Source organism: Chinchilla lanigera, unplaced genomic scaffold (genome assembly GCF_000276665.1).
Source record: "Chinchilla lanigera isolate Chin_1 unplaced genomic scaffold, ChiLan1.0 scaffold00007, whole genome shotgun sequence".
In the NCBI taxonomy this organism is placed as follows: Eukaryota; Metazoa; Chordata; class Mammalia; order Rodentia; family Chinchillidae; genus Chinchilla; species Chinchilla lanigera.
The window spans coordinates 35,073,615-35,096,818 of record NW_004955408.1 but is presented as its reverse complement, the minus strand read 5'-3'; the positions used below and the strand labels follow the sequence as shown (position 1 = coordinate 35,096,818).

The window sequence follows — 23,204 nt, the reverse complement described above, 5'->3', positions numbered from 1 at the left end:
CTGGCTACTGGCTTGGGCAGTTTAGGACTAGTAGATAGGGCACTGTCCCTTGTGGGGTGCCAACCTATGGCAAGACTTAATGGGAATGTGGCCAAGATACTAACCATGTAGTGTATCATGTTTCAGGACATAAGCCCCTGCTCTCACTGGGAAATAACTTAGCAGATGCCTTGACCAGGAATTATAGTGGGTGACTGCTGTGTATGGTGTCTGACCAGAAAAATTGACTGCTGATGCTGCTAAAAATAGCATCTGACCAAAAAGTATTGACTGATGAGTATGAGATGCCACTAGGAATAGCATCTGACCAAGGGCAAGGACCATAAATTTAGCCCTCCAAATTGAAGCCCTTGCTCAACATATGGCCCAGGCCTTAAATGTTATGCACCAAGTTTTGATGTTGCTTATAGATGAAACTGTTCAAATGACAAAAGTAGTTTTGCAAAACCACATGGTTCTTGATTTGTTAACTACAGGTACTTGTGCCCTGTTACACATAGAACGTTACATTTACATACCCCCTACATTTGCGGGGGTGAGATGTGAGAAACCACTCAGACTGCTTCAAAGCTCAGGGGCATCTAAGGATAGCTGAGGATATGACCCTGCTTGTCTAGCACAGGTGCACAATGCAATACAGTTATGTAACAATGATTTAGCACAAGTAAGCACACATGGGCTGGTCATAGCAGTATATAAGAATGTAAATAGGTGATAACAACCTGTATAAAAAAATATACAATAAAAATGCAGGTAGCTCTTGAGCTCTTGCTTTATGCCCTTGTGCTCTTGCACTCTGCTCTGTTCCATGCTGCCTGCTCTTGTTGCTGATGTCTTGCATACATTCATTCTATAACCTTGGGACCTCATCCATGAAAATCTCCTTTGGGCTCCCAAGCAGGCTGATCCAGGTTAAAGGAGGGTCTGCCTCTTTTTCAGGTCAGCCTGTTCATCAACATCTACCCAAAAGATGGAGAAAGAGAAGGACCAAAGAGGATACACCAACCTTTTAATCCTCTAACTCAGAAATTACACACATCAGTTCTATCCATTTACTTTCACTGATGAGACCCAGTGCACCTAAAGGCCAGCTAGCTAATTAGAGAGCTTCATCCCTAAAACCACTCTACCTATGGGAGGAGAACATACACTTTTAAGGAACTGACCATCTCTGACATTGAACTTAAAAGTGGCATTGCTGGTATTATAGACAGCTAAGTTATTACTGTAGGCAGGCAGAGCTGGACCCTGCAGGAAGTCAGTGCAGAAGGTGGGAACATGGAGACCGTGTCTGAAGGTGCATCTGAAGAACAGCAAAGTCACAATGGCCGTATTTGTATATTTCCCTAAGGGGCAAACAGAAGTTTGATATTATTAGTATCAACGCTTTGAGATTTCCCATTATCTTATAGGGGTGGACCATCCTCTCCTATCCTATAAAACTAAGACTAAAGACAAGTGTGATTTTGCTCTATAAAACCTCCTTTGAAAGGTGGGCTCATTGGCAATTCCCTGAGATGCCTCCTGTCTCTCAGGAGCTATTCCTATTTCCCATTTGCACAATCCTTTTCTCCAATAAATTTTCCTGCTCTTAACCTGCATTGTTCCTTAGATTTCATTATTCAACTCTGGGGAACATGAACTCGGCATATTTGACATCTAGTATTTCCCCTGTATCACTGTTCCTCTCTAAGTAGAGTTATGCACTGTGAAGATATTAATTCTTTGGGCCCTTCTTATGCTAAGGATGGTGTTACAGGCTTTGAGGTTTGATAACAACAGGAGTATGTAGAAGCACTTCTAGCTTCTCTTTCTTGCCATCATATCTGGTAGTATAATGAAAAAGAACCATAGTGGCTCATTGGTTATTGGCAATGTGGAGAGACACAGATGACCTTCAGACCCTTATGTCCTCTCCAGACAACTAACCCTGGCTAAACTAGGAACTAAAATTCCATCAAAAGGATTTCAGGATGACAATAAAGCAACACTGCACATGATGCAAGGAAGCAAACAACAGTGCCAAGAGGAGAAAAAGTATTGGGAAAAGTAGTGTTGTCTTAAAAATAAACAAATAAATAAATAAATAAATAAGTATAAAAATTTTAAAACACACTTAATAATGTGGGCAAGGTGCCTCATTTCTTTGAGCATCTGCACTCTGCTCTTGAGTGCATCCTATATTTTCTTCTAATAAACATTTTTCATGTCTCTATAAGAAAAAAAATAGCCAAAACATGCCCCACCCAAATTTCACTTTTTACAGAGTAATTTTCAGTCATCTAAGTGATTTCTGTAGGTAGGTAAAGTTTTGGGGGTAATATCAAATTCTGCCATGTTTTTAATTTTAAAGACAAAAAATGATATAGAATTTCAAAACAAGATAATAGGAAACTAACAATTGTTATTACATTGCATATAGTTATCTTTAAGTAGTTGCTCAGATTACAAGATATAGGCATGCAAAGTTGATCAAACAATATAAAGAAAAAACATTTCTTTTAATGAGCTAATAGAAATTACTACTATAATTATCTTAGCTATCTTGTGTATATATACATATTTTTTTCTTTTTCCTTCCTTGTTTTCTCCTTTACCCCATCCCAGTTGTTCTTTCCTTTTGAGCAGTTTGTTTCCTTTTCACAATATCTATTGTACCTTTTAGATCTTATTTACTCTTTCAATTTCTTACACTAGGGAGACAATACAGTGCTTACACACGTCAGTCTGATTTATTTCACTTATGAGTAATGTCTCTAGTTACATCCATTTACCTATATAAAGCCCCAATTTATCATTCTTGGTAGCTGAGTAGTACTTCATTGTATAAAAATACATCTTTTTAAAACATTCCTCAGTTGATGGGCATTTGAGTTGTTTAATTTAGCATTTAAAAATTTTGCTGCTATAAACATGGGAGCACATATATTGCTGTGGTTTGATGTTTTCAATTCTTCTGGGAAAATACCCAGAAGGGGAATAACTGGGTTGAATGACACCCTGCTTGCTAGTATTTTATTGAGGATTTTTGCATCTATATTCATCAAGGAGATTGGTCTGTAGTTCTCTTTTTTGGTTGGGTCTTTCTCTGGTTTTGGTATCAGAGTAATGCTTGCTTCCAGAAGTGAGTTAGGGAGAATTACTTCCCCTTCAATTTCTTTTGTTTTTTTTTTTGTTTTGTTTTGTTTTGTTTTTTTCCGGGACCAGGAATCGAACTCATGACCTTGCGCTTGCCAGGCAGGCACTGTGCCCCTGAGCTAAATCCCCAGCCCCCGCTTCAATTTCATTAAATATTTTGAGGAGTACTGGCATTAAATCTTCTCTAAATTTGTTATAGAATTCAGCCATGAAGCCATCAGGACTTGGGCTTTTTTTGCTGGTAAGTTTTTAATTACATTTTCAATTTTATTAACTGATATTGGGTTATTCAGAATTTTTATAACTTGTTGGTTCAGCTTTGGTAATTCATATTTCTAGGAATCTATTCATTTCCTCTTTGTTTTCGATGCTATGAGAGTAAAGGTTTTCAAAGCAGGTATTGATGATTTTCAGAATTTTCACAGAATGTGTAGCGATTTCACCCTTTTCATTCCTTATTACATGAATTTCAATTTTTTTCTTTCCTTTTTTGGTAAGATTGGCTAGGGGTTTATAAGTTTTATTTATTCTTTCAAAGACCCAACTCTTTGATTCATCAATTCTTTGTATTGTTTTCTTAGTCTCAATTGCATTAATTTCTATTCAGATCTTTATACTTTCCTCCCTTTTATGGGCTTTGGGCTTGACTTGCTCTTCTTTTCTTAGAAGCTTGAGGTGCAGCATTAGGCTGTTTATTTGTGCTCATTCTGTTTTTTTATGTGATGATTTACCACTATATATTTCCCTTCTAGCATTGCTTTTATTGCATCCCACAGGTTCAGGTGAGTTGTATTTGCATTTTCATTTCATTGTAAATATTGTTTAATTTTTTCATTAATTTCATCTGTGACCCATTGGTTGTTCAGGAGGTTGTTATTTAATTTCCAAGTGTTTATGGAGTTTTTGGAGTTCCTTCTGTCATTAATTTCCAATTTCATCGCACTATGGTCAGATAATAAGCATGGATAATTTCAGTTTCATTGTCTTTACTTAAGCATGTTCTATGGGCTAGTGTATGGTCTGTTTTAGAGAATGTCCTGTATGCACCTGAGAAGAATGTGTATTCTTATATTGTTGAGTGGAACACTCTGTAAACATCTACTAAATCCATTTGTTCATATGATTGATTTAGTTCTGTTGTATCTTTGCTGATTTTTGGTTTAGTTGCCCTCTTTTTGACAATGGGACATGAAGCTCCCCCATTACAAGCGTGTTATTAGTTATTTGATTTTTTATGTCTTAAATATTTGTCTTATATTTTGGAGCTACCATATTTGGTGCATATATATTTATGATTGTTATTTCTTCCTCGTGAAGTTTTCCTCTAACAAGTATATAGTGACCTTCTTTATCTCTTTTGATCATTCTTGATTTGAAGTTCACGTTGTCTGCAAAGAGTACAGCTCATCCTGATTTTTTCAGGATTCCTGTTGTATGGAGTATTGTTTTTCATCTTTTGACTTTCAGTCTGTGAGTTTCTTTTTGAGTTAAATATGTTTCTTGTACACAGCATATTGCTGGATCTTACTTCTTCCACCATTTTGCCATTCTGCTTCTTTTGATTGGTGAATTGAGGGTATTTACATTGATCATTATAACTGATATGTATTGATTTATCTTTGTCATGTTGTTTTCCTGCTGTTTAGTATTTTATTTCTCCTTTAATCTTTAAAGATAGTTTTGCAGGCTACATCAATCTGCATTGAAAGTTGCTTTCTTTCAGGACTTGAAATACTTCACTCCAATCTCTTCTTGACTTGTGGGTTTGTATTGAGAAGTTAGCCATGATTCTAGTGAGCTTTCCTTTATAGGTGATCTGCTTTATTTTTTTCTATAATAGCTTTTTTATTCTGTTTTTCTACTGAATTTATGGGATTATTAAATATCTTGGTGTAGATTTACTTTGGTAATGGCTCTTTGAAGTTCTGTATGCCTCACTTACCTGTATGTCAGATTCTGTTCCCGGCTTGGGAAAATTTCTGATATTACTTCTACAGTCTTTTTATGCTATTTGTGTTGACTTGTCCTTTTTCTTTGACAACTGTCAGTCTTTCATTGTTTTTCTTTGCATCATCTTGCAGCAGTTGAATTGTTATTTCCTGCTTCCTTGTTATTTTTAAGAGGACTTTCCTTTTATGATCACTAGCTGCACTACTGCCATTGAGGTCTGAAAGTCTATCTTCATTTTCATTCAAATGATTTGCCAGCTTTCAATGGAATTTTTAATTTCTTGGATAGCTCTTTGAATCTAAATCTTTCCTATCTTATTCATGTAAGGTTTCCATTATTTTCCTATGCACCTCTATTTTTTGTCTATATCTTCTTTAGATGCTGAGAAATTCTTTAATTATGGTTGTCATTTCTTTTTTTACCTGAGAGATCATTTCTGATCTGATTTCCTCTATAGCCTCGAGGAGTTGTCTCTTTGCTTCAGTGGCTGCCTTTTCAGAAATTCCAGGTGTGTGTCTTCCAATTTCTTCCATATCAATGTTTCCTGGACTTGTTGTATGTGGGCTGAAGGTCTGAGATTGCATTTTGCTCATTTACTTTGTCACTTTTTATTTCAAAAAAATTATATTTGTTTCTGTGTTGATCCTGTGAGTTTTGATAGTAGGTAGCTATATAACTAGTATCAAGGCCTCTTTAGGAAAAATCTGTTCTTCAGGGATGTCTTCTGTGTATAGGAGATTCTTGGCTTGTGTCTGTCCCAAGATCCTACCTTCCCAATTGATTGAGAGTGGGATGTTGGCATTTTTGGCTCAGTCCCCAGTCTTTTGATGCAGGGCTGGGTTGAGGTTATTATTCCAGAACTTCCCAGTATTGTTACAGAAAGGAGAACTGCTGATTACAACAGATATGACATCCTAGCTAAAGTAGAGCAATTAGTAATAATGATAGCATCAAGCATAATTTATAATGTGACAAACTGGGGTAAGTATTGATTTTATACTTTAAAGAAGAGTAAAGTCCGTAGTTATATTACAGAACTGATCATAAATTAGAAGTGTGTATGCAAAGTGTTTCCCCTTGGTAGAGTGGATTTATGCTGTGATTGGGAAATATAGGGAAGGTGGTGTATAAGATAAAGATAACTGGAAAGGAAGTACAAGCAAGGCTGGAAGCAAGGCTGGAAAACAAAGCTTGTGATCACACAAGCTTTGGGAAACTGGATAAGCAGGCAGAAAAGAAAGAATGAAGGAATATTTGAGGGATTATCTGAACTTGGTCTCTGAACTTGGGACAGGAGATTAGAACAAGAAAAGAAACAAGGAAAAAAATTGATAAAAAAAAAAGAAAAGAATAAAGTAAAATGAAAAGAAAGTAAGATAAAAACAAAAATACAATGATATAAAATAAAATGAAATTTTATATATATATAAAAGAAATGGGGCAATCCTGCCCACTTGTTTCTATTTCTTGTCTTTGACCCTAAGCACAATACTGGTTCATCTAACTTTCCACTTGTTGGCTCATATTTCACACTTCTCCATCTCTCTAGTCTCACCTGTCCATCATGTGCATCCTAGTCCGGGTCCGTCTGTGTGGCTGTCATTCCCCATGGCCTGGTCCTGCAGGGTTGGGGGAGGGTCCAGCCACCTGGTTCCTTTGGTGGAGCCTGTTGTTGAGTCCCAGGTGCTTCTCATGCTGGCTGCTGGTCCCCAAATTCTGCCATTTTATAATTACTTTATAGTTGACAATTATATTAGACTAGGGGAAAATAATTGAAATATAGTTGAGATGTTATCACTTCCTCTGTTATGGTCAAATACACACTCATCAAAAATAATAATCATGTGTGTTGACATAGAATTGTCTCTGATATTGGTAAAGTTTTTAAAATAAATATGTAGCTGGGCATGGTGGCACATGCCTATAATCCTAGCACTCCGGAGGATGAGGCAGGAGGATCCTTGTGAGTTCGAGACCAGCCTGGGCTACAAAGTGAGCTCAAGGCCAACCTGAACTGCACAGGAAGACCCTGTCTCAAAAAGACAAAAGAAAAAAACATAAACAGTGTATGTAATATGTAAATGTTTATGTAAAAGAGGATATATATATATACATACACACATACATATATACATACATGCACTCATACTTGCTTGTTTAGGAAACCATATCTTTACCAATAAATAAGAAATAGGTAACAATAATTATAGTAGTTGTTTCTACAGGGGAGGAATGAGGGATCAAGAGAGTGTATACCAAATAGAGGGAGACAAATACACCCTTTGATGTTTGAATGTCCTACAGGAATGTATGTATGGGTATGTGAGTTTGTGTATTTGTGTGTGTGTTTACATGTGAAAAAGAGAAAGATGCGCTGTTCACTTAGTCCCACAACCCGCTGAGAATAGAGTTTCAAATTATGGATTAGAATTCAGTGAAGGTACACTTAGTAATTATCATTTGAAATTAAAGAAAAAGGAAAGCCAGGTGTTACAAGACCTATCCCTTATTCTTTTCAAAATTAATTTTTTCAAGCATTGACCAAACACACTGAGCAATACTCTATCCCATTTGAAGAACAGCTCTGCCTTCTTTTTTTTGTTTTGTTTTGTTATTTTTTTTTCCCCTCCGGTACGGGAACCGAACTCACAACCTTGCGCTTGCCAGGCAGGCGCTTTTGCTGCTGAGCTAAATCCCCAGCCCCAGCTCTGCCTTCTGAAGGTGATTCTCCCTCCAGGTGGTCACATCCCTAGAATAGGATCATGAAAAGTTTCCTTGACTTTTTTCAAGGGCCCATTGACAGAAAGGTATAGGATGAATGAAAGAAGGAGCAAAATATTCCTAGAAACATAACCATAAATGGTAAGCTTTAGAGAAGTACATTCTTATGAAACTATTAAGCGTATCTTTACAAATACGACTGGCTTAGATTCTGTTGTGAAGAGGATAGCTTATTTAAATCAAGTTTATATAGGTTGAAATGTCCTCTTGTCTGTCATTTCACGAGTAGGAATGAAAGGGAATGAAAGGGCACTCAGGAAATTATATTTATGTGAGACAAGTAAAAGCCTGTAGGCTATAACCTAATTTATTCAGACACTTCTGGTACAAAAAAAAAAGTGACCTATAAACTGTACTTTCCTGAAATTTCTAGGGAAATCAGGTCACTATTTTCAGCCTTTATTTTGTCTCCTGATCTCTTAGCATTAAGCTATGTCACAAATTTTCTTTTGATAAAGTTGATTAGCGAACTTGTAGGAGAAAACAGAAATTTAACTCAAAACCCACAGGAATTTGGAAAATGTCACTCTATAAAGAGTCCACTTATGTCCCCGGTATGTCACAGCTGTATTGCACCAAAATCACAAGTTATTATAGCAGTTATCATAATTTTCCTTCCTGTTAGGATGTTACAAAGAATCTAATAAAAATTTTAAAATTAATAAATAAATTAAAGTTGCCAAAACTAGCAAAAATAAAAGAACCTTTGAAACTCCTCTTTGATTTGTAGGGATTTCCTCTCGAGTGGAGGTTATAGTGGTTAATGGACCACCAGTTTGATCATTTACTTAAGATTGTTCATTCAAGGGCAACTGAGTGAGTGAGTGAACGTGGGTATTCAGTAGGATTGGTATCAGAATCAGCAAAGGATCGTGTTATAACTCTCTTCTCCCAAGAGAAAGAGAGTTCTTGTATTAAAACTTTAGGTGAGGATGGCAAAGAAGCCGAGCTCTGGATGAGGTCTAGGCAGGGCTGATCAGAATATTTTAATGCAAACTATTTTCCTGGCAAGACGGCCCTATATAGTTGAGTTCCACCCCAAATACATGCTCTAATATGTGTGTGTGTGTGAATTCTAAAATATATATGCTCTAACATTATATATAATATGCTCTAACACAGGGACATACACACACACATATATGCTCTAAAAAGATACTTCTTTGTCTAAAATTCTAGAACTGTACTGATTCTAAAATATAGTATAGAAATGAATGATACCTGTTTGCATAAACAAACAGATCTAGGATTAGAAGTACATCATAACTGGGAGATAACTCAAAATATACTTTCAGGCTACCTGAATCTTTCATAGTTCTAAATGTCAGACAAGAAATTACAGCTAGTTTAAGCAAACCATCATCTTATTAAAGAGTTTAAGTAGTTCTCAGAATCTCAGTGAGGGCCAGAGAAAAAATGTGGGTGCCCTGAGGCCAGGAGCCACATGTAATGGGATGACAGGATGGCTGCAGGGACACCCCATTGCTGCTCTCCCTGGGCGCAGGCAGGCCAGCTCTTGCCCCCAGGGTTGGACACTAGAAAGTAGTGTTAGAACCACTGACACCAGTCTCTGAAAGGTGGGGCTTCTCCTCCTTGCAATGATGGATTCTGTGAGGTGCCTCATGAACACCTTCGCATGGAAGACTCACTAACATCAGACTGATTTGTAGACCCTGGACCCCAGATCCTTAAATCTAAAATGTCCATAGAGTTTTTGACTTCCTCTTTGGAGAGCAAACTGAAACATTAGAAATTCTCCAAATATAAAATGGGGTCACATGGAATAAGTGGTAAAACACAGAGCAGTGTGAAGTGCTAACTTTGATGCCCTGGAGAATTTGGGTCACACCTTTCCAGGGGAGTTCATGACTCATTGGCAGACTCTTAAACTTGGAACATAGAGAATGGGAGGGGGGCAGATGGTTGTTTTCCCCTCCTTTCTGCCAGCGGGCTGCTTTGAAATGCAGTGGTTCATCTGGCCTTGCTGAACTCATCCATGGGATCGAGCGTGACGCTTCCACTTGCTATCAATGGTGGGATGGCACAAGCCACTTTCTCGTTGGCCCTGCCTTGCTTGCCTTTTCCTCACTCTTGCTTCCCTAGGATTGTGTTTCTACCCTAAGTGTAGCACTGTGCTTTCCCCTTAAGCTCTGGTTTCCAAGGGAACCTAGGCTGCAAAGGTATCGTATTACAGATGCAAGACTCTCTGCCTGGCAGCTGTGGCCAGCTCCATTTATTTTTCTTTGGAAACTGGTAAAGGCAGCTCATGCTGATTTGGAAGCCTGCATTTGCCATAACTGTTGCTTGTGCTAGAAATGATTTTTCTACTATCTCTAATTTATTTTGCCTTCTGAGGAAAAAAAGGAATTATTCGTGGGGGGATTGGGTTGTGAGACTGGAAGTAGATGAACTAACCCGCCAGCTCTGCCAGATTCACAAGTCTCCAGCTTCCATATCAAATAGTGCTGTAGCTATGAGAAATTTCTCTAGTTCCCTCAACAGGCCATCCTGTCGTGTTTCTTGGTGCTCTCCCTTGGGTTTCTTCTCTACTAAGCTGTTTTCTCTTCCCTTATTACCATAATGAATTGTATCTTCTAGAAAATTAAGCTTTGATGTCATCTCTTTAAGGAACACTTCCTAGGAATCCTTTACCTCAATTCTAATTCATGCCAAGCTGTACAAGCTTGTATATTTCTATGATACCCTGTGTATCATATTTATATGGGCCACACTGGACTTCAGCTGTGACCTATTTGCCTGTCTTCTCTGACAAGATAGTAAGTTTCCTAAGGGCAAGGACCATGTGTCATTTGGCTTTGTCACCCTAGCATTAAGCATTCTAACTAGCACTGAATAAAAAGCTATTAAATACATAAAGGATCAGGGAATAACTGATTGACCCATTCCAGGCTGGCCCCTGAACCACGTTGTGGCTGTACTTGGAAGTACAGTACCTGTATCCAAGTCTTTTACCAGGTAGAAAAGCTGCTCCATGCATCCAGCTACTTGCTAGGAGCTGTGGATAACTGCTCTGCACACTCTCAGCTGGTAAAAATTCCTGTAATGTTCCTAAGAAAGATAAATGAAAGGGTTCAGTATCATGGTTTTTTATTGGTTCCTAAGCAAATAAGTGAGGCTAACGAGAAATTCCTACATTAAAAAAAAATGATGAAATTAATTTCACGTAGGACCTGCCTAAAAAACCAGTATTTTTGTCATCTCTGGTCCACTTCACCAGTGGACAAAGATAGGTAGGACATTTAACTGCCTCCATATTTGGTGCTCTTCTATCCTCATTTCAAATACTTATCCAAACATGTCCTAATTTTTGGATTAGATAATATATACATTTATTTATTGATGAATCCATCTAATGAATATTGGCCAATGCCTGCAATAGGTGTGTTTGGGGAACAGGAGTGCAATAGTGAACAGAACAAAGATCATCCCACAGTGAGCTTGCATTCTAGTAGGAGAAGGAGTATAAATATTATAATCTGGATCCAGTAATTTCCTCATGAAACATTTACAGGGTGCTACTATGGACTAGGTGCTGGATAGCAGAGATACAGGGCTGGCTGGTGGAAGTTACTCTCTTGAAGGGAAAGGACATTAATGCAATCATCACACAAATAGGTAAAAAATATGATAAGTATGACAAAGAAATAATTAGAAGGGATCCAAATCTAGTAAAGGTAGAGGAAGCTAAAGAAATCTTCCCAGGAAGTGGCCTTTGAACTGTCTCTAGAAGTTTCCTGACTTATAAGGAGAAGGAAGAGCTAGAGGCTCATTCTCAGGAAAGCTGCTAACATATGCAAAGGGTGCTGATACATTCTGAGAGCTGCAAGAAGCCCTGGTGGCCGGAGAACCAGGAGAGAAGAGCAAAGCAGGAAAGGTGAGCAGAGACCATACTGTACTAGGTATTATAGGCAATCCCACATAGCAGGGAATAATTGATTACAGAACATTGCAGTTGCTAGTCTATTTTAGTTTACCTCCTAGTATAAGCAATTGAGGGTTTTTTTTAAAAAAAAAAAAACAAAACAAACTGCTTCTATTGTACAAAATTGACAGTATGAAAAACTATCCTAGTAGTTTTAACTAAAAAGAATTCTTAGATCTAGTGTAAAATTTTGGAGACTGATCCTGCTTAAGAGTGCAAATGCCAGCTGACTATATTTGAGATTCCAAATACAAACATAAGTATTTTTATTTATCTGCTGGGATCTTAATTGGTGTTCTTCTTTCTACTGTTACTGATATAACATAATAAGAACATTCTAATTTTCATGCATAAAAGTTGAAAAAGTTTTCATTTGCAAAAAAGCAACTATAGTCTGTGCTTTTTAAAACTGTTTCTCAGGTGACATCTGATGGATAAAAACTGAAATGCAGGGGTATATGCTGTAGCTTTTAAAAGGCGGGATTCTCAAATTTCATTGGTAGGAAGTGGAGCTGAACTGATTGAAGATTATTAATGTTGCTTATTTTTTATTTTAAATGGAAAAAACAATAACAAATTAACAACAAAGACAAAAACAAAACAACACAAAAACAATAAAAATGATACAGAATTTCAAAACAAGATTATAGGAAATTAACAATGGTTGTTATATTACATATTGTTATCTTCAATGAAGTTACTTAGATTACTAGATGTAAGAATACAAGATTGATCAAATAACTAAAGAGAATAAAAAATAATAAAAAACATTAGAAATGATACAGAGCTTCACTAAACAGACTGTAAGAATTCACCAATAGTTGTTATATTGCATATTGTTGTCTTCAAATTAGTTGTTAGTGTTGCTTATATTTTTGGCACTATATTATTCCCAGCAAGTAGGCATAACGGTGTGATGTTTAATGGAGAGAACACTGTAGTGCTCAAGTAGATTCAGCGGCCTTTAAGTCCTGCTCAAACTTGATTTTGTTTTGTTTTTTTAAGAGTTTCCAGGACTTTCTCGACAAGCCAGTGGTAGAAAGCTTGTGTAGCATTTGTGAGGCCCTGGATTCAATCCCCAGGAATGAATGCATGCCTGAATGAATGAATGAATGATGAATGAATGAAGGAATGAAGGAATGAATGAAAAGCTTCCAAGGCAAAGAAACACTTTAGCTGTAAGTAAACAAGAATCAGATTCTTACTGGACTTCTCAGCGGCAATACCAAATAGAAAAAACAAGTAAATAATATCTTCAGTGTTCTGACAGGAATTTTCTTCTTGCCTAGATGGAATCAAACTGTCCTTCTGGTCTGAACCAAATAAAAACATTTTCAGACATGCCTGAGTTTCAAAGTTAACTCTGCAAGAGTACTTTCTGAAAGAGTAATCTAAAATATCATTGTCATAAACCAAATTCTCATATGCTTTTGTTTATGGAATATGTGTATGTATTATAATAAATGTTTGATAGTCCTAGAATCCTAGCACTTGGACTGCTGAGGCAGGAGTAGTGTTGTAAGTTCAAGGCCAACCTAGGCTAATAGTGAATTGAAGGCCAGCCTGTACTACAAAGCAAGACCTTGTCTCAACCCATCCCTCAAAATTGATAGAGCATGTTCTTTACCATTTTTGTACTTTTTCCTGTAAATTTATGAATTTTTTTTTTTTTATGAACTGTAGACCAGCTTATCTATTTAAAATTTCTATTTTGGGCTTGGGATGTAGTTCAATGGCAGAGTGCTTAGGCAGCATGTGAGAGTCCTTGGATTCAATCACAATATCACAGAAAATAAATAAGCCCATAATCTCAGGAGCAACTCATTGTCCTTATAGAATTAAGGGCCAAGCCAAGTGGCAACTCACTAGATAATCTAGTCCATGCTAACCGGGCTAGTGGTACAGGTCTTCCAGCACTGCAGAGGCTGAGGCAGGAGGATCATGAGTTGGAGGCCAGCCTGGGCAACTTAGACACTGTCTCAAAAAATAAAAAGGGCTGTACATATAACTCAGTGGTTGGAGAGCTTATCTAGTAAGCCAGAGACTTTTCCATACTCAGTGCCAGAAAAGTACCACCACATTTTTAAAAGATTTATATTCATATTTTTGTTATATTATTTTAATGTTCAAAAACCGTAGCAGTGAACAGGCAGACTTAGTATTTTCTAGAATGGAGTTAGTTTCTGTTCACTTTTGGGTATTTTCTCTTGGGTTTTATTCTCACTATGTTTTCTCCCATGTTTGTTGTTTGTATGGATGAGAGCAACTGACTTTTTTCTCCCCAGGTGTGGTCTCACTAAGTTGCCAAGGCTGGCTTTAAACTTAGGATTCTGCCTTGGCCTCCCAAGTCTCTGAGATTAGGCATTTTCCATAGCAACCAGCGTGCAGGCAACTGACTTTTGCACACCAGTTTTGTTTTAATCTATCTCACAAGTTCTCATACTGCTTGCTATAGATTTATAACTGAGTTTCTTGAATCTTCCAGGTATAGAATTATCTGTAAATAGCATTATCTGTAAATACCTGTAAATTATCTGTAAATACCTGTCTTCCAGTGTTTACACCTCTTTTGTCTTTCTCTTGTCTGATTACATTGATTACATCTCTAGAACTCTGCTAAATAGTGGTAACTGTAGACATAACTGTCTGGCTGTTGATTTTCCTGCAAGTGCTTTTAGTGTTTTTTCACCGAGCATAACGTTAAGTCTTGGTAAATATTGATCTTTTTCATTTTATTAAGATTCTCAAAACTACAAGTATGGATATTGAAATTTATTAGATATCCCTTCAGCATATTTGGAGACAATCATACATGTATTTTTCTCTTTTAATCAATTTTATCAGGCCGGTTCAGTTGCAGAAAAGAGGAAATGATTTAAGGCAGGGAATTAACTGCTTACGAATCGGCCATGGGCTGGAAGCAGGCTGGCTAGGAATGACTGAGGGCCACATTGCAGACGTGGCTCACGCAGGGACCTACTCCCTCTGCTGGCCGTGTTAGGAAGTCTTGCTTCCAAACAACTTCTGAGCACAGCATCTTTATGGGCTCTGAGAACGAGACCCCGTCACAATTCTTAGCTTGGGTAATATGCTGTTTTCAGTTATTAATATATGTTTGCAGTACATAATGATTACATTCATTGGGGAGAGTCGGTGTATGTAAATAACATCTTTCTTTCTTTCATCTTTCTGTTTAAGAAAGAGCTACCCTATGTAGTTCAAGCTTGTCTTGAACACATTATGTAGCCCAAGCTTGTCTTGAACACATTATGTAGCTCAAGCTTGCCTTGAACTCGCGGTGATCCTCCTGCCTCAGGATCCTGAGTGCTGGGATTACAGGTGTGTACCACTATGCTTGGCTTCTTAATTTATTTTATTCTGCTTCGTCTCCTCTCCCTCCAGCTCTCTCCATCTTTAGGTCCCCCTCCCATTTGAAAAAGATCTCTCTTCCCGTATTGTCTATCTTTTATTTTGTCCTTTAAATTACTTATACTTTGGGTTTCATATATAAGCACACCTTCTTATCTGTCACCTCTGGATTAGGAAATAAGACCTGTCACCTCCAGAGTCTCTCTGTGCTTGTTACAAACTACCCCAGCAAAATAAAAGCCTCAGGAGCTACCTCTTGCCCTGTTTAGTTGAGTTCTAAAATCACTTTTTACACAAGCCCTCCATCAGACGGGCAAACATAATTCACACTGAGAGCCCTACCAGTAAGGCAGCCAGGGAAATAAAGATTCTGAGCTGACCCATTTCTACTCTGTCAAGACATCAGAGTCATGTACATTCCTTTACACAAAAGGCATTTAGTTCATCTCTAAGAGTTGCCAAAGTCCTAACAGTTTCAGCATTGCTGAATAGTCTAAGTTGCAAATCTCCTCTGAAATTTAAAGCAAACTCTTAGCCGTGGGCCCCTGTACAAATGAAAGTTAACACTTCCTACATGCAGTAGCATGAGATAAATATTACCATTCCAAAATGTACAGATAGGGGATACAAAGGAATGGGACCAAAGCAAGGCCAAACTCCAGCAGGGCAAACATTAAGTCCTGTAGTTCCGTGTGCAGTATCTGAGGCAATCTGTAGTAAGATATTAACTCCAAATGGCTTGGGTGGCTCCACTCCTACGGCCCTGGGGGGGGGGGGGCAAGTAGCTCCCATGGCTTCTCTCTTGGACTGGTTCTGCTCCCTCCTTGCAATTTTTTCCAAATGGTCTAGTTTCTGGCTTCTGCAAACTTCTGGGGTCTCCACTATACTTTTGGCTTCACACATTGCCCTCTTAGAGGCACACTGCCTGGATTCCCAGGTCTTCTGAAATCTGAGTGGAAGCCTTCCTAAACTCACAACTCTTGCACTCTGCATGCACCTAAAACCAGTGTCATGTGGATGATGCCAAGGTCTGCTGCCAGCTGGAGCAATAGCCAGGCTTCTCTCTTGGCTATAGGGTTCCAGTGTCTATGAACCAAATATGGGGGAACAATTTCCTTAGGCTGCCACCAATCTGAAACATGGTTTTCTGGCACTCTCTTCTCAGAGTAAGGTCTTTCATTTTTACAACTCTGAGGCTACAAAGGTGGGGGTCCTGCTGTTTTTTGTGGTGCTCTCCGGCCATCTTTTCTAATTTCCTGTTCCTTCTCAGCAATCAAGATCTCCTGTGCTCCATCTTTGCAATCCCCAGATTTACTAGCACTTTCTATTTCAGCCAAACTCAAAAGTGTTTTAAATCATCTGCTGGGCTCTTTGTTCTCTATTCTCAGCGTAAATTTGGATAAAAGCCTCCAAGAGTAGTCATGCCACTGTCTCAACATTAGACTGCCTTGAAATTTCTCCTGCAACATTAATTAGCCCACTGCCCTTAAGCTCAGTCTCAGGCAAAGTCTCTGGACATGAGCAAAATGTAGACAAACTTTCTGCCAAGTCATAACACACGTTGTCTGGAGTCCAACAGTCACTGTAGTCCTTCTTCCCAGCAGAAACTTCATAAGCCTCATCTTTATGAGCATCATGTATGTTACCACTCTGGTCTTCTGGGCTCTGACCAGAATCTGCTGTCAAGTATAATGTAAGGCATTCCAGCTTTACTTTTTCAGCTGGCTTCTCCAAACTTTCCTAAGTTCTTCCCATAAGCCAACTCCAAAGGCTCCTGAACCTCATGGTCAGCTACAGTCACAGCAATGACCCCACTTTTGGTACCAAATTCTGTCTTAGTTACTTTTTTTATTGCTCAGACAAAAATACCTGGTGTCCAAATTTAAGGGAGAGAAGTTTTGTTTAGTTCACAGTTTGTAGAGGTTTCAGTTCATAATTGGCTGGCTCTAAGGCAGGATGGCTTGGCAGCAGAAAACAGTTAATGGTGGGCAAATGTAGCAAAGCAGGAAGGGAGCTTACAGCATCTTTCCACCCCTTTTATACTGCATCTCAGCTGCCAGGATTAGGGTGGTACCAAGCCAATCAGTGGACTGATTTAGTAATTACATACTCTTAATCCCAGTGTCACACACTCTAGATCTAGCCACCCCTGAAAAAGCACCACCTATGACCACATGAGGCTTTCGGGGTTCATGTAGACCAAAACCACAGTAAGCTTTCTGGGACAAATGTTCTTTGGGAGCCTACCTGTTAGACAACATTTTTCGCTTTTCTTGGATTTCTAATTTAACATTTAATATTTAGATTTTTAATTTACCATTTTTAGTAAATTGTCCTTTTTTAGGAAAATGGCTCATTTCATCTGGATATTACAATTTATATACAGATGGCTGAGCCAAATAGTTTCCTTATGACTCTTTATTTTCTTTGTATTTTCATAATGCATATTTAAGCTCTCAATGTTAGTGCTTGATCAGGTTACCTAGGATTTTATCATATTGTTAAAGTTATTAATTGGAGGTCATCATCCTTTAATTTTTTAATTATTTTCTTTAATGTAGCTTAATTCATTTCTCTTCCTCTTCTTTTTGACTATGAGACTCTAGAGCTGACAGTTACTTTTTTGTTGATGATTTTTTCTGGCTTTGACCTGGGTGGTTAATTTCATCATTTCTTTTGTACTTATTAACATAATTATTGAAAACTGATTAATTTCTTCTAAAGATGGCATTAGTTGCATTCCATGGATACTAGTATGTAGAATTGTCAATGTTTCCTCATTTAACTAAAATATTAGTTTTGGTATTTTCTTTGACTTTAGAGTTTTAAGAGAGTTTTAAAATTCAAGGTAACAGGATCTTTTAATCTTACAAGTTGGGCTGGGGATTTAGCTCAGCGGCAAAGCGCCTGCCTGGCAAGCGCAAGGTCGTGAGTTCGGTTCCTGGTACTGGAGAAAAACCAAAAAAAAAAAAAAAAAATCTTATAAATTGTTGTGACTTGTGGTCAGAAGAGTACATCTGCCTTTTGGAATTTATTGAAGATTTTGTGGCTTAAATACATAGTCAACTTTTGTGACTGTTTCATGAATGATATAAAGGAAGATTTCAGTACATAGAATTAGCATATGTTAGTTTGATCTGCTTTATAAAATATAGGTTGAGCATCCCTTATTAAGACACCAGAAGTGTTTCAAATTTTGGAATATTTGCATAAAATTTATCAGTGAACCATGCCTAATTTGAAAACCCAAAATCTGAACTTGGAAGTTTATTGAGGATGGACATAAGTTCAGGACTTTGGAGTATTTCATAGTGTGAGTTTTCAGGTTAGGGATATTCAACCTACACAATACTTAGTACTGAAAACTCTTATTCTTAGGCCTTTCTCCAGTTAGTCTCTCCAGTGTTTGGCAGCCCTAAAGAAGAAAACCAGAAACTCTATCTAGGTATCTGATAGCTACAATTCCAAGCTCCACCGGAGGAATGAGCAACCTCCCTCCCACGTTAAGAACCAATTCTTGCAGAAATATTGACAGGGAGAGGAAATGAACCATTAAGAACAATTGGTCGTTACCTCTTATTCATTTACACTGACCAAAAGTTAAGCAAAGCACATGCTTGGATTTGCATATTCATATAACACTAAAACCTTTTTCTTTTTCTTTCTCTGTTGATTCTGCCAAGGTTTATACTAAGTAGCTCCCTCAGACAGAGCAGTCTATCTTGGCCACTACCATGTTCAAATGAGAGTGGCTAAGTGACTTTTTTGTGTTTTACTGACCTCAGCAACCTAGTTTGGTATCTGCAGTCTTTCCTTGGTTACAACCCTAATACTTACTGATTTTCCTGCCAATGTGAGCAAACTATAAAGTGTTTCTCTGCTCCAAATTATGCCATTCATAGATGTTTGGTTCTTGTCATATTTTATAGGCCTAACTATATTAAACTGACAGTATGGGTTGGGGGTTATTGCAGCTTATGTGGAGTCAATCAAAAGCAGCTTTCTTAGATAAAAAGAAGCTCAGCCCAAGGAGAAATTTCAGAATAAATGCCATGTTCCAGTTTCTGAGTTTGGCTACTCAACCTGAGGTTGCAGATCTGTCTACAGGTGGCCAGGTAGCCATTGTGCCTAGCCAGCAGTCCCCTACTAAAGACCAGTCTGTAGCTCCCATCACTCAGGTCACTAAATGAGTAGGAGCAACCAATGAGTGGTATTAAACTGTTCTTTTACAGGCTCTTAGGCAAAATTAAAAGAAGGTTAAACACAAGTTTCTAAAAAGAAGAAAAAGTAGCAGCAGCTCAGAGGAAACAAGTATAGCTGCTCATATCAATATACAAAAGTATTTTAAAAAGCCAACATTACTGAAGCCCTAACCACTCACGGATATCTTATCATTTTCTTCATGCATGATTTCTTAACTTCTGTTTATATCTAGGGATCTGGTTTTGATTATAAAATTCTCAAATGAATAAATATTTAATTAAAAATTGTACCTATAAACTAGACATTTCTGAGAAATTTCCTCCAAATCTAAGGAACTGTAGAGGTGATGTATGGGTTTAATTTCCTAACTATAAAATAAATGACCCTACAATAACTTCTGTGAAATTAATTTTGAAATGATAGGTTTGTGTTCATCATATGGACTGGAATTCTAGGGAGAAGAATTCTATTGGGTCTAAGTGATGTGGGCATAAAACTGTCATCCACACTGAAGATTTTTATTTCCCAAGGGCTGGTCTGAAGGATATAAAGGAGGAACAGCAGCAGAATAATCAACAACCATTTGAACACAAATGCTTGTTTTCTTTAATTTCTTTTTAAAATATAGGCTTGGAGATTTTGTTGTTTAGGAAAAGTACCTATGACAGATGAAGAAACTAAAAAAATAAGAATGGGTAAGGAATACACTGTAGTAAAATTGACTATAAAATAAACTACTATTAACAAATAAGATTTTAGTGAAAAGTAGGCTTAACCAGAGGAAAAAGACCAAAAAAGGGACATAGGGCAATTAAAAAGACAAGCAAGCTTCTGTGGCAGGTAGTACTAGTGCTAAACCACTCATCCTCATAACAGCCCAGGAAAGTTCCTTTTCAGGATGCCTTGTAGTTTGGGTGGTCTTGTGACTTGATTGTAGTTAATTATATATGAGTGGAAGCCATTAGTGAAGACTCTAAGGAAAGTTTTTCAAAGAGGGACGACTTCTCTTGCTTATTTTGTTCTGCCTTTATAACATACTGTAGGCGTCCCCCACTGACTGTTTCCACCTGTGCCGCTCCTGTCCCTGTGCTGATCTAACAGCTTTCTCTGGGAGCCTGTTTAGTCATGGTGTGGACAGTCTGTGAGTTCTGCCCTCACAGAAACCCTCAACAAGTGAGGTCTGAGATTTGGTAGGCAAATCCTTCAGTGTCTCCACCCATCCATGGGACCATTCTGAGGAGTGCTCTGTAAGCTCCCTCAGAAGGTCCCAGCTGGAGGGAATCCTTACTCACAACATGCTTGACTGATGTTTCTCCCCGACCTGTTTCACTTCCCTTCTCTATCACCTGGTTTCCTGAGATCACCTCTCAGTTAATCTATACCCTCTACTCAACCCCCTATTCCATGAGCTGATTTCAGGCAAAAATGGAGATAGACTGAAGGAGTGCTCCCACAAGCCAAGGGACATCCACGATTGCTGACAATCATCAGAAGCTAGCAGAGACAAAGTTTTTCTCCGATCTTCCAAGCAACCAAACCTGTTGACACGTTGGTTTTGTATTTCTGGCCTCCTAAACTACAAGACAATAAATTTTTGTTGTTCTACCTAAAGCACCCAGTTTATGGTACTTTGTTATAGTTGCCATATAGGGAAATCATACAACATCTTACATGTTGTATAAGAAAAAGGAAGATCAGCTGAAATAGGGTGGAAAGGGTATGTTTGAAGGCAAGATTTCTTTAAACATAGCTTATGTATATTATATATACCACATATATTTTAGAGTAAATTTTAAAAACAACAAAAATAGGAAATATTACAATTGAATATAATCATAACCAAAAGAACTAAACCATATAGCAGGTTGATTCCATAGCCATGTGGATAAAAGGCTGATGTCAGAAAACTTTTGAACACAATGCCCTGACTGGAGTCTGTGCAGGATATATCCTAATGACAAAAAGAACTACAAAGACTCTTAAATTTCACTTAGCAGACTTATTGTTAATGGCAATGTTAGAACTGTAATTTGAAACTACATGATTGATACAAGATAAAGGAAACAAGTAAATATGTTGATACTCTCAGTAACCAAGATTATCAGTTACAAGGCAAATATGTATACAAATATAAATATAAAAGAAGCTGGGGAAAGACAAATATGTCATGTTAAATTAGAAGTGGTACAAAAATGTAAAAATTAAAACTATAAAACAAAAATATATTCCTTGCTGTGACTACTGAGAGGAAGTAGGAGTGAAGACACAATAGCTGCCTGGCCTGCGTGTCATAAATCCTGCTTTGTTTTCTGTTTATGAGACTTGTTATTTTTTAAAAGCTTTTCATTCTAATTAATCATTAAAGACTCTTACACACAGTAGGCATTTTGGGGATCGCTTCTTTAATCACTCAGTTCAAACTGCTGACTTATTTTCCTTGAAAGCTGCAAGATTATACTCAACTAACAATTGGAGGCATTTGGACAATGCTATAGCAACAGGCCTTATTTTGAGTGAAAAGTAAATACATCAAATAGATTTCTATCTTCTTAATACACCCAAGTAACTTACTTCTTCCTCCCTCACACTGGTAGATTTGGAGAAAGCCAACTTTTCTGTTAGTATTATCAACCACTTTGTGCTGCAATCCCTGTGTGCAAGGCTCTCTTCTCTCCCTCCTCAGGAAAAGTCCATGTCCATGCCCCTATCAAAGACCAAAACTTCTGCTGTGTACTGAACTCAATCTTGCCCTCAGGAGGGCTTGGATGCTTCTCTTTTCTGCAGCATCAAATACCTACTCCCCACTGGGTTGCTCCCAGCAGCATACAAGCATCCTCTATTCGACCCACCTTGAAGCACAACAGGACCCACGACCTCTCTGGTCACACATCTTCCTCCAGCTAGCACCTGTCTCTCTCATCACCTGCACCCTCAAGTCTATCAAAACAGTTTTTAGAGCAGATCACTGCCCGCTCCTTTCCTCCACCGTGTCCTCCACTCACTCAGCCAGGCCTTGGTGCTTGCCCCATGGACCTCCTCTCACCGGGTAGCCCAAGCTCTTATCGTCTAATCCAACCGTCCCTTCTGTGTTCTCTGCTCACTCAGCCCCTGGGCAGTGGACCACACCGTTGGTCATTCTCTCCTTGAAACACTTTCTTCCGTACCGTCTACCTTCTGCCTGGGTATTCTAATTTAATCTTATTTTAAATATGTTCTGTAGGGACATGAAGGCCAAACTTTCGTCTTCATTCCCTCCTTTGAGATCCAAAAACATGCACCTGCTTATCTGTTTAATGTTTCTCTCGGGATTCTCTGGAGTCAGCCTGTCCAAGTTTGTATCCTAGCTGCCCGCTGTGCCCTGTCTTCCTTAATTTTATCCTTAGAGTGGAGATGATAGCTGTACCTACATCACTGGGTTATTTGTGAGGAATAAGTGGGATTTAATTTCAGTTTCCCAACACAGCATCTTTGGGATCTCACATCTCATTAACTAAGTCCTAGGAATGCAATGGCATTCTTGCCTCTGATATCTGTTTCTAAGGTATCTGTTGCTTTTCCCCTCCACTGAATTTGTAAAATACAATTTATTGTTAGAACTCATAGACAATTCTTTTCTATTTAGATTCCATCTGAGCAGCACATAGTGTAACAGAAAACAAGAAAGCAGTACTATCAAGTAAAAAATATATACATCTGTATATGACAAGAATAAAAACTAAAGAAGACAATGTAAGACTGAGTTTCCTTGGCTTGGGTTGGCTTGGGTGGGCAAACCAGATATGCAACCCCTCCACTAGGCAGAAAGATGAGCCTCGGCCCC

General features: G+C 38.1%; 1 long non-coding RNA gene across 1 annotated transcript; it reads right to left on the bottom strand.

Moving 5' to 3' along the window:
* Positions 1-1,057: 1,057 nt before the first annotated feature.
* LOC106147080 lies at positions 1,058-10,915 on the bottom strand. The gene is made up of 3 exons (XR_001231809.1): positions 10,824-10,915; positions 6,644-6,846; positions 1,058-1,346 (listed from the first exon to the last, which is right to left on the bottom strand). It is a non-coding gene; the product is annotated as an uncharacterized LOC106147080 (long non-coding RNA).
* Between the last annotated feature and the right edge of the window lie 12,289 nt (positions 10,916-23,204).